At 48.6% G+C, this 9051-nt stretch overlaps 1 long non-coding RNA gene across 1 annotated transcript; it reads left to right on the forward strand.

Moving 5' to 3' along the window:
* The first annotated feature begins 6888 nt into the window (after window positions 1-6888).
* Window positions 6889-7516, forward strand: LOC123580001. Its single transcript, XR_006703064.1, has 2 exons — window positions 6889-7145; window positions 7251-7516. It is a non-coding gene; the product is annotated as an uncharacterized LOC123580001 (long non-coding RNA).
* The last annotated feature ends 1535 nt before the right edge of the window (window positions 7517-9051 follow it).

A 9051-nucleotide genomic window follows, 5' to 3' on the forward strand; every position in this document is an offset into this window, starting at 1 on the left:
TACAAGCCAATTAAGACCATCTTACAGGTATTATTTCCGAGGATGAGGCTAAATGTAAAAAAGGGAGTCCAAATAGAGATAGCTTATATTAAGTAATTGTACAAGGGGATTCACAGGTGAGTAAAAGCAGGAGCTTGGAAAGACTCCTCTCTTTCAAACCCTTTCTTATGCACTTGAGGAAACTGAGGCCCAAGAGGGAAGCAGGCTGGTGCCTCCCAGCTCCCAGGCCCACCTCCTCCTGGGGAGCCGTATCCCCAAAGAGGAATGGTGGTCCTGTGTGTCCTGTTGGGCAGTGAGTACAGTTCTGGGCTTGACATCATTCTAGCCGGTGAGACAGACAACAAATCTGCCTGGGTCTTCAGGAAGGTTATCTTCCATCTTTGAAAGGGACCCAGTCATCACCAGTGGACAGGATCCATTAACCACGGTGCCTCCACACGACCAAGGCTCCACAGGAACGAGGAATGTCTGTTTGTGTTCCCCACCACAGAGGGGTCCCCAAAGCACACTGTCCTGCGGGAAAGGCCGGGAGAAGCGTGTCTGCTTCTTTTGCTGCTCGCCATCTTGGACGGGGGGCAAGACACAAATACATATACTTGTCTGCCTACGTGAAAAAAATCACGGGGGCGCCTGGGTGGCTCAGTCGGTTAAGCGTCCGACTTCGGCTCAGGTCATGATCTCAGGGTCTGTGAGTTCGAGCCCCGCGTTGGGCTCTGTGCTGACGGCTCAGAGCCTGGAGCCTGTTTCAGATTCTGTGTCTCCCTCTCTCGCTGCCCCTCCCCCACTCGCACTCTGTCTCCGTCTCAAAAATAAACATTAAAAAAAAAAATTCTTTAATAAAAAAAAAAGAAAGCAATCCCTAAAACTTGAAAAGAGAATAAAAAATTAGCGAAACTAACTGTATATTTAATTGGTAGCATAACCATACATAAGGGAAAGATGTCAAGGGACTTAACACACATAATTTGGCTCTCTGTCTTTGCTGCCATAAGGACAAAAGGAAATGCAAATAATGTATCTTCAAAACTATTTTTCCAAGGTGCCTGGTGGGCTCAGTCAGAAGACCATGTGATTCTTGATCTTGGGGTCGTGAATTCGAGCCCCGCGTTGGGTGTAGAAATTACTTAAATAAAAACTTTAAAAAAAATAGAACTAAACCCCCAAAAACCAGAACTCTTTTTCCAGATAGGTGGTGTTAACATTGAATGTCTTTAATTTAGTTTCCTCTGCATGACTACTCACTTCTTTTATAAAATTGACATCATTCTGAATATATGTTCTGTAACCCATTTTTCAAATTTTTTGTGACTGCACGAAATTCTTTGCGGATCCCTAACGTGTTTTTCTGCATCTGCTACAATGTGAATGCCACGAGGGCAGAGCCTTTGAACAGTGTTTTCTCAGCCTTATTCCCGTATCCCAATCTAAATTTTGCTTATATGTTTAATGGCTGTACAGATACTTAATATTTTCCTTTAAAGCAACTCACATTTTTTTTCTTAGCCTAACCTTATGCAGTTGTCTTCTCGAAAGTGTGGGCTTGATGAACTAGCTATACATTCTTCTAATAGGAATGAATATAAATACATAACTAATACAATTCAAATGTTCATCTGCATATTGTTGTCAGTCATCTTGCCTACACCCAGAGGTGGGTGTACCCCATTTTGACAAAGTTCTATAGCATCATATTTAAACAGATTTTAGGGGTTTCTTTTATTATCCACTTTGCATATGTGTCTACATTCTATGAGTTTTGACGCACTCTGAGAGTTGTGTGACCACCACACAATTAGGATTCAGAAGAGTTCCGTCAGCCCCCAAAATTCCCTCCCGGTGCCTCTTTGTAGACGGCTCTCCTCTGGACAGCCCACGGTCTCCTACTGCTGGGTCATCAAGTTGTTTCCTAGTTTTCTCTTTGATGATTAACTTGCTTCCTTTCAGTATTGTTGTGTTTGAGGCCCTCTGGGATAGCTCCGAATTGTAATCAATCTGGGGTTTTAAGCACTTATATAAATACCCAGATGGACATAACTTACCCGGTTTTTCTTCTACTTTAATTCTGTCTCCCCAAGATTTTATGCATTTATGAGGAAGCCATGCTTTCTGATGTCTCTGAGCACAATGAAAGAAAAACGGTGTAAACAAAGGTGGAGTACCTCAGATCTAATACACAACACACGTGGGTGCCGGTTTGGGCTTGGGGTTTCTCTCTTTCATTCCCTGGGCCCTTCCCCATGCTCCTGTGGTAGGCAATCCAGCCCTGACCCTAACAGTACCAGCCAGCACGTGGACCCCTCACCACCAGCCTGTGACCGTGAGAGACATCACTAATCGATCGCCGCACTCTTCACCTGTCCCTAGGTGCCTCAGAGCCCTTCTCAACCCAGCACTCCAGGCTGCACCTGTAGGTGCTTAGGTTACGGTAACGTCTCTCTCTGGATCTGTTGGGTCTCTGAGCCCACGTGTCTTTGATCTTCACGGCTCCGTTCACTTCTCCCCAGTGTAGACTCAGGTCTACAGTCCCAGCTTAGGGCTGGGAGGAGGGTGTGACTGGAAAGGGGTAGCACAAAGTAGTCCTTTGGGGTGCTGGGGCTGTTCTGTGTTCTGATCGTAATGGTGGTTACACAAATCAGTATATGTGTTGAAACACATCGAAACGTACATCCCCAAAAAGGAAGAGTTAATTTTAAAATGTTATCAGAAGTGAGAGTGGGCAGGGCGTCTGGGTAGCTCAGTTGGTTAGGCGTCCGACTTCGGCTCAGGTCATGAACGCACTGTTCGTGGGTTCAAGCCCCCCCCGCCCCGTCAGGCTCTGTGCTGACAGCTCGGAGCCTGCTTCGGATTCTGTGTCTCCCTCTCCCTCTCTGCCCCTCCCCTGCTCATGCCCTGTCTCTCTCTGTCTCTCAAAAATAAATAAATGTTTACAAAAATTTTTTTTCTAAAAGGAAGTGAGAGTGGGTGCTATTATTCCAGAAGTAATTTTGAATCCATTCTCATTTATTCTTTTTAAGATTTTATTTTTAAGTGATCTCTATACCCAACATGGGGCTTGCACTTGCTACCCCAAGGTCAAGAGCCACAGGCTGTATGGACTGAGCCAGCCAGGCACCCATGAATCCACTCTATTAATGGAACGTAGTGAACCAATTTCCAGCCTGGGTACTCTGACCCGTTAGGCACATTTCATACACAAGTGTACTTATGTCTTGATCCCAGTGAGGCTGGAAAGTATCGGCCAAGGACAAAGTGAACTATCTCGTTTTGAGTTTTTCTGTTTGGACCACAGGTATTCTCCTTTCCTGGCAAGCAGGGTCCTTCCCGGTGGGGTAGTTGTTAACTACCTGGAGATCCCAGAGCCTTCTCCCTCCTGGCCTCATTCCTCTGTCAACTCTCCACCCCATTGCTTCCCCTGGAGCTTGGATCCCAAGCGTCCTGGAAAAGCCACCTTCCCCCCTTCTCCTCACTTATCCTCGTCTGAATCCTGCCCATCCATCCAGCTCCCTTTTCTACCCCGGCCAACCTAGACGAAGAGATGAGTTCATTTCTTTTTTTTTTTTTTTTTTAATTTTTTTTTTTTCAACGTTTATTTATTTTCGGGACAGAGAGAGACAGAGCATGAATGGGGGAGGGTCAGAGAGAAAGGGAAGCACAGAATCGGAAACAGGCTCCAGGCTCCGAGCCATCAGCCCAGAGCCTGACGCGGGGCTCGAACTCACGGACCGCGAGATCGTGACCTGGCTGAAGTCGGACGCTTAACCAACTGCGCCACCCAGGCGCCCCGAGATGAGTTCATTTCACTTCACGCAGCACCTGTCCTGATCTGGATCAGGGGAGACCTTTCTGGAAATGGATCAAGGCAGTGCTCTGCGGAGTCAGGTCTTAGAAGGGCGAACGGATTCCACGTAGTAATTCACATAGTAATTCATCCCACGTGCTCCAGCCGGAAGCGGTGCTTGCCGAAACTATTCCACCGTGGTTCTCCAAATGTGGTCCCAGGCCAGCAGCGTCAGCAGCACCTGTAAACTTGTCATAAAAGCAAATTCTCGGGCCCCGCCCCCGACTTACTAAATCAGAGACTCTGGGGGTGCCGGCCAACAGTGAGCGTTGGCACAAACCCCCCCCCGAGTGATTTTCGCACTTGCTGAGAAACGCTGAGGTTTGAGAGCCACTGGCCTAAGGTACTGGTCCCCGTCCTGACTGGGTATTCCGGGGGCCTGTGAAATCCCGACATCCAGGTGGGGGATGATGGCATCCGGGACAAAAGTGGCCGTGACGGAGGGGATCAGAGGTGGTCAGACACGGGATGTAATTTTTGTGGCGGAACCAGTAGAATTCGCTGACGAGCTGGAGGAGAATCGAAGAATTAGAATCACCTGGGGAGCTTTGAAAACTGCCCGGCCGACCCCCCTCCGCCCCCGATCCTAGGCATCGCGGTGTTTCTTAGAAGCTTTCCAGACCTTTTCCAACGTGCAGCCAAGAGTGAGCAGGAACCTCGAAAAGCATTTCTCAAAAGTGCGATGTGCACGAGGACCACCCCGGGATCCCGTTAAATGTCGGCAGGTGGTGTTGGAGCCCGAGAGTCCCCACTTCGAGCAAGCACCCACATGATGCAGGTGTTGCTGGGGCCGCTGGCCCGTGGACCGCGCTTGGAGCACTTCAAGCAGGATCCCGGCTCCATCGGAGGCTCGTTGACCTGCCAGCTTCCCCTTGTCTCCTACCCTGCACCCAGTCAAAAGGTGAGTCCTGTCAACACTGCCTTGCGATATCCAGAGACTCACTACTTCTCACCTCCACTGTGCTAGCCCTCCACCGCTCTAAGGGCAAGTAACCACTGGGCTTCCCTACTGGTGACTGTTTTCTGTGCAGCAGCCAGAATAACCATCTGACACCTTGGCCCAGATCGCCCCGTCACTCTGCTTAATTCTGATCGCTGGTCTGACATAATCTGCAACACCTGTCCCACTTTCTGACCTCGCTCCCTACCCCTCCGTCTCTCCCACATCTCTCCAGCTATGCCAACCAGAACCACAAGCACGTTCCTGCCACAGGGCCTTTGCACGTGCTCTTGTCCCTTGAAAGCTCTTCTCTATCTGCATCACTCGCTCTCCATTCAGGTCTCTGCTCCGCTGGCCCCTCAACCATCCTATTTAGCCGTCACCCCCTGCCACCCTCCACCTTCTTTCACTCTCCTCCCCCTGCATTCATGATCCCTTATTGCGTAACAGATTATCCCCAAACTTGATGGCTTACAGCAGTAGTAATGATTTATCATCTCACTTGGTTTCCGTGGGCCACAGATTCAGAAAGGGCACAGGGTGGAATGGCTTCTCTCTCTCCACACTGATTGGGACCTCAGCTGGAAGGCAAAAAGGCTGAGGCCTGAGATCACCTGAAGGCCTCTCACTCACAGGCTGGCTGTCACCTGGAACCCTCAGCATGGCTTCTCCATGTGGCCCGAGTTTCCTCCCAGTGTGGTAGCGGATTCTAAGGACAAGTGTCCCAGGACATCGAAGAGGGCCAGACAGAATCTGTATCCTTGGAAACCACATCACATGGCTTTACCACATTCTGTTAGATGTGGGCTCTCAGTCCAGCCCACATTCGAGGGCAAGCGAATAGACTTCACTTCAGACCTGTTTTAAAAGGCCCACACTCGCCCTTACCTGGCCGTGTCTTTCCTGGGAACCGTATCACTTCCGGATGTGCTACGTTTCTATTTCTGGGCGTGTGTGTGTTGTTGTTCTTTCCCGCCCGAACGTCAGCGCCTTGTTGGCCTCGATCACTCCCCCACCCCCTTTGCTCACGACCAGACATGACAAAGAGCAGGTTTTCTGCTCGATATCTGTTTTCTGCCGGAGTCCGTTACCATAAGGGAATGCCTGTGGGATCTGGGAAGCAGTCCTGCTGTTTTCTGGAAACCCAAAGAAGCTGCATGAGTGGAAAACAGTCTGCTAATGGGGAAGAGGCTCAAAGAGGCTCGCGAGTGGCTGAGATGTCCCTTGTCGTCCACCTTCGGGAAGGACTCCCGCTCTGCCGATCACGTGAGACGGTCCTGCCTTCCCAGACAGGCTGCTTGCTCCCAAAGGGGAAGGGCCATGGACGCGTCTTAGTTGCTCAGTGTCCGGCTCCAGAGGCAGCATCCTTAAAACCCAGCGGCTACCTAACTGAAAGGCACCACAAATGGTGGAAGGGTAGTAGCAGCTACCTTTTAAAACGAGGACCCAGGGGCGCCTGGGTGGCGCAGTCGGTTAAGCGTCCGACTTCAGCCAGGTCACGATCTCGCGGTCCGTGAGCTCGAGCCCCGCGTTGGGCTCTGGGCTGATGGCTCAGAGCCTGGAGCCTGTTTCCGATTCTGTGTCTCCCTCTCTCTCTCTGACCCTCCCCCGTTCATGCTCTGTCTCTCTCTGTCCCAAAAATAAATAAACGTTGAAAAAAAAAATCTTTTTTTTTTAAATAAAAAAAAAAACGAGGACCCAGAGTGAAAAGCAGCCAAGAGTCCGGGTATGGAAAACAATTTATACTAGGGGCTCCTGGCTGGCTTAGTCAATAAAACATGGGACTCCTTTTTTATTTTATTTTATTTTATTTTATTTTATTTTATTTTATTTTATTTTATTTATTTTATTTATTGGGGGGGAGGGAGCACGTGTGCGTGCACTCCCCTGGGGAGGGGCAGAGAGGAAGGGAAAGAAAGGATCCCGAGCAGCCTCCTCGGATGTCAGCGCAGAGCCCCCCCACGGGGCTTCACCCCCCAGCCGTGAGATTGTGACCTGAGCCGAAACCAAGAGTCGCACGCTGAACCAGCTGAGCCACCCGGGTGCCCGAGCATGGGACTCTTGATCTTGGGGTCGTGAGTTCAAGCCCCACGTTGGGTTCAGAGTTTACTTCCAAACAAAAAGCAGGAGTCTGGTACGCCGCTGGGAACTCAGTACAGATCTGTAGAGTGATTGGGTCCCCGTTCATCAGGTTGTGCCTTCACGTTATATACTGTTTTGAAATCAATAACGGACGTGTGTGATTTGGAGGTAAATAAATGCATCATTTGGTCATAGGCTGCCAGCTCCTGAGAAGCCACATCTGGACTAAAGCAGAGGAAGACCCATCACCTAGAAGTACTCGGAGACTGAAGTGCCTCCTGTTGGGTGAGTCTGCTTTACTATGTTAACGCAGGGCAGCTGAGGTAGCATTTTTAGAATTTTGTGCAAGGACGGAAACCGGTTGGAGCTTGAGAGTTCCTGTCGTTGCAGATCCTTCAGTCACTTTGTCCGCCAGCACGGATGTTTCTCTTTCTTGGTATGATGATCAGGGATCCGAAAGGCTAGGGAGGCACCGTTTGTTCCCGGCGGAATGGCAGGCTTTGCAGCAATTGTTGCGTATGGACCATATCAATTGAAGAGCAGGGGAGATACTAGAAGGTCTGTTCAGCTGATCCACGTGCGCGTGGCAGCCCAAGGCTTTGTCGTGGGAGCAATGACTCTGGGTATGGGCTATTCCATGTGTGAGGAATTCTGGGCAAAACCTAAACCTTGGAAAAAGAGAAGCTGTCATGGGGCGCCTGGGTGGCCCAGTCTGTTGGGCGTCCGACTTCAGCTCAGGTCATGATCTCACGGTTTGTGGGTTCGAGCCCCCGCGTTGGGCTCTATGCTGACCGCTCAGGGCCTGGAGCCCACTTCGGATTCTGTGTCTCCCTCGCTCTCTGCCCCTCCCCCGCTCATGCTCGGTCTCTCTCTCTCTCTTTCTCAAAAATAAACATTCCAAAAAAAAGAAAAACATTTAAAAAAAAAAAGAGAAGCCATCCTGGTGTTGTTGGTGGTGCTTGCTCTGTACCTCTCATGTTGAGTTTATATGTTGAAAATAAATGGCTTGAATGGGTCAGACAACAACGTGGGAATTTAAATATTGTCTTCCTTTCTTGCAGGCTCAATTTGCCTGGTAACCAAATTACTAATGACTAGTTAGCCGGGTCATTCCGTGGAGTCACATTAGCCCAAAGGAAACACGTCGCTTATAAACGTACTCGTTAGTGGTAAAACGTGCATCTTCTTAAAGTCTTCTGACGAAATGAGTGGCAAAGAGAACAACCTGGCAATCCCGAACTCCTCCCAGTGGCTGCAGATTGTCACGTGCTTTGGATGTTCTGTAGGAGTCCTCTTTAATTTAACTTTTTTCTGCCTGTTTTGCAGACTGGTCGAGTACTTCGGTTTCTAGGGCTGGTTGGCTCTTAGACCCCTTTCAGAGAAATGCATAGAATATGCTTGCCCACAACTGAACGTGTGTGTGTGTGTGTGTGTGTGTTTAAACCAAACCTAAAAACCTGATGACAGCTGCTTAGAAGTAGTATTTATTTCAGAATCGTGTGTACACATGAGAATAACTTAAGTATGGGTCCCAGTTTAGCTTTTTTTTATAACTGCAGAATTATATTTATGCTGCTGTTGTATTAGAATAATTTTTAAATGTCATCTGGAAATGGGAATGTGTATTTTAAGGACTAATGCAAAGGTAAATGGAAAACACTTTTTAAATGTATGAAATTTGTTTATGTTTCTTTGTAAGAAGCATAAATGTGAACCAATTACCTATAATCGAAGTGATTAGTGATTTGTCAGCAAGGTGGTTTGGTCAGACATTATACACAAACTTTGGTATATTTCAGAATGCTTTATTGCACTTGTGGAATTTTCTTGTCTGACTTGAATTTACATTCCGTGGTGATAACATGGTAAATGTAGTGTTATTAAAGTAAGTGAACACACACACAGACACACATACACACACACACACACACACACACACACACACACAATTTGTGCAAGGACGAGGGACATTTACGTCCGTGTGATTCTCTGAGAATGATGGCCCCTGGGGTTGGGCAATAGATTGCTCCTGTCTTCTAGCAAGGTTTCTTCCATGGCCACTCTGCTTTCCTTGGAGAACTCCCGCCCCACCTGGACCATGGGGAGACTGCCAATCAAGGTGTCTTATTGTGTCTCCCCCACCCACTCACCCAGAGATCAGCCAATTGGAGAGCTCTATTCCAGTCTCCTA

This window comes from Leopardus geoffroyi, chromosome A3 (genome assembly GCF_018350155.1).
Source record: "Leopardus geoffroyi isolate Oge1 chromosome A3, O.geoffroyi_Oge1_pat1.0, whole genome shotgun sequence".
NCBI lineage: Eukaryota > Metazoa > Chordata > Mammalia > Carnivora > Felidae > Leopardus > Leopardus geoffroyi.